Source organism: Buceros rhinoceros, unplaced genomic scaffold, assembly GCF_000710305.1.
Source record: "Buceros rhinoceros silvestris isolate BGI_N320 unplaced genomic scaffold, ASM71030v1 scaffold13191, whole genome shotgun sequence".
Classification (NCBI taxonomy): Eukaryota; Metazoa; Chordata; class Aves; order Bucerotiformes; family Bucerotidae; genus Buceros; species Buceros rhinoceros.
Window position 1 is genome coordinate 4,939 of NW_010394891.1, and position 2,884 is coordinate 7,822.

Sequence of the window (2,884 nt, forward strand, 5' to 3'; positions counted from 1 at the left end):
TAACCTCAGGGACGAAAGTCCAGCGGGTGGTTTCACTTGGCAACTGATGGCGTTCAGGATATAAACGGGGCGAGGGAGGGGAAGCATCTGAACTGTAGCGATGAGCACAGCATCGGTACCGTGAGAGGTGAAACGGGCCACAGCTGCAAAATGACTTATCCCGCAGTGTCCAAAGGAACCAGGGCTCTGTGGCAGGGGCTGGCAGAGGGGAAAACCCGAGCAGGTGACATGCGGGTGCTGTGCGGCACCTGCGAGTGCTGGCCCAGGGCGGCCGAGCACGGCCTGGCTTCTTGTTCCGTGGGATGTGACACTTGCCTGAATGTAACTGGGGAGCGAGTTTGTTTTTATGCTGAAGTTTAGTACTCTCCTTACAAGGTGTGTTACTTGCTGAACCTCTTGTGGGCTCTATGTGACATTTACATGACGGATTATTTTAAAATCCATGTTAATGGCCTTTACTGCAGACTGTGGTCTCTTCGGTTCACCACGGTTGAAGTCCGTGCGCGGTTGGCGCTGTTGTAATCCGCTTCAGTTTTGTATGTCACCTCTAAACCCCCTCACGCCCCGTTTCTCACGAAACACACATTCGGAGTTGCACAGTAAAAGCTTTTCCTGTCTTATCACTTTTCCCGTGAACAGATAAGTTCTGTGGCAACAAACGGTCGCTTCGTAAAGCTGAAAACGTAAATGACAGTATATTCCTCTTTACAGCTCATTCTCTCTAATATTACAAAGTCTTCCCCGTAAACTCGGTTGTCCCTGCAGAGGTTGTGCGCAGAGGACTGGGCTGGACACGAGGAATCGAGTCACAAAGCCTGTCAGGTCTCTGTGTGTGCTGCGAACTCGGGGGCCTGAGGACCAAAGCCTGCAAACCTCGCTCGTGTGAGCAGCTCCCTCGGCTCCCGAAGGACGATGCACATGAGGCGGTTTGGCATAGATTGTATTTTCAGTAATCCCTCTTTAATGTTCAAGTTAAAAATATCGAATCCTTTATATATTAAGAGTTGTCTATGATAAAGATGTCTTTTAAAATACTATATAAAAGTTGATTTGGGTCATAGTTTCTCCCTGGTTCGCTCTAATCGTTTATCTTAGTTTTGTAGAAGCAGCCCTCCTCTATTAATCCTCTTAATTTTGATCACCCTGCTGCTTGAGAAAAAGTATTTTTGTATTTACTTGCATCCTGTGTACAGCAAAATGTTACGTGAAAAGCGGCATCTATAAAATTGGATATTTTTAATCAGTATTTTTCCCAGCGCTCGGTTTTCAGCGTAGTCACATTCACCAGTAATGATTTTTTTTAAAGCACAATCTAATCTTCAATATATCTACTTTAAAATCGGTCTGTATTTTTAAACATGCACTGTAGTGAAAGCGCTTTCGGGACATGAATGTGATAACTGTATTTAATCGCCTTCAACTTTTGTAAATACCTTTTATAAATACTTTCCGTACCGAGGCATCCAGCTGGTCCATCGAGGTGTTTGCTCTGGTTTTAGAAGGTGTCCCAGCGACGGTGGTTGTGCTGCTTTTGTGTTGCTGTTGGTAGGAGCATCTCGTACGGATTGGCGGAGGTGTGCGGGTGTCGCCTTGTCACCCACCCATGGATTGAGATACGGAATTTGACACTGGCCTGAGTCGGTGGCAGAAATGGGAGTAAAGCCCCCATCCCGCCGTTCGCTCGAACCGCTGGAAGGTGGGTGGCAGCGTCCCTGCGCTCTGCTGGCAGCCACTGCCCTCGGCACCGACCTGCTGCGAGCTGCTTGGGAGACGGCAGGGTGACCGGGGGAGGAACCTGTCCCCTCTTCCAGCAGCTGCTCCTCTGGTATGTGTCCTATTTACTGGCCTTGAGAGAATGTCGCCCTGTGGGACACGACGGAACGGTTCAGGATGGGCTCCGGACTGTCCAGTCTCAGAAATCCCGGTGGGGTCTGAAGTGTCTCACGCTTTGTACTTTAAGAACTAATATTTGAAACTACCGCAGTGTTTCCAGCGCATCCACGTGTTTGCTGAACTAACATGGGTAGCAGTTTCTCTGCGAGCGCGCGCGCGCCTCACCTATAGCTAACCGACACGTCGTATGCGGACTGTAACGCTTCTCGGAGTGGTGCTGGTGTCAGAGTACCCTGTATGCGACCTGGTGTAGTTCAGTGCTGTACTAGTAGTGCGTCCTGCAAACTGTGAGCTGCTTTTCAAGACTCGTCGCATCGTTAGCGTGGAAAATAGACCAGTATCAATCTTAGCTCTTTGGTGGTGTGGAAGTGTTTCAGTGTGATTTGCCTCACGTACTGATCCATATTTGGCAGCTAATGGTGTAAATGACCATAAGTTCTCTTTGTCTGGGTTGGAAAATAAAAGGTTTTCTTGTATCCGCATGTATTTTAAACTTTTGGATAATTCCATCGACCTGTGATGACAGCACATGTAAACACCGATCTCGTTCTCCTCCTCAGAAATGGCATTTGCTGTGGTAGCACTTGTGTCGGCACTGGCGGTGGTGATTTCCCATCCTCTTTTGTACATCAGATTTCAAGATTACGGTGTTTAAGTTTGTACAGTTGTGTTTATGTAAAAAAACAATGCGGTCTGAAGAGATGATGTGTGTATCCTTTTGACACCTGAGCCGTGGGGGAACGTGAGATCCTGCTGATGCTGTTGTTGAGTAGTTCCAGATGTATCAGAGTTATTTTTACAGAGCTGTACATGCCTTTATTTATTACTTAACTGACCACCCAATCAGTGTACTCAGTAGTTCAGTATTTGTAGACCAGTTTCACAGATCAACTATGGTATTGTGACAAAGCTTCAAATAAACGTTTACTGAAACTTCCCACGGAGACGTTAATGGCGCTCGAGGCTTGGCTTTGCCGGACGGTGCAGGCAG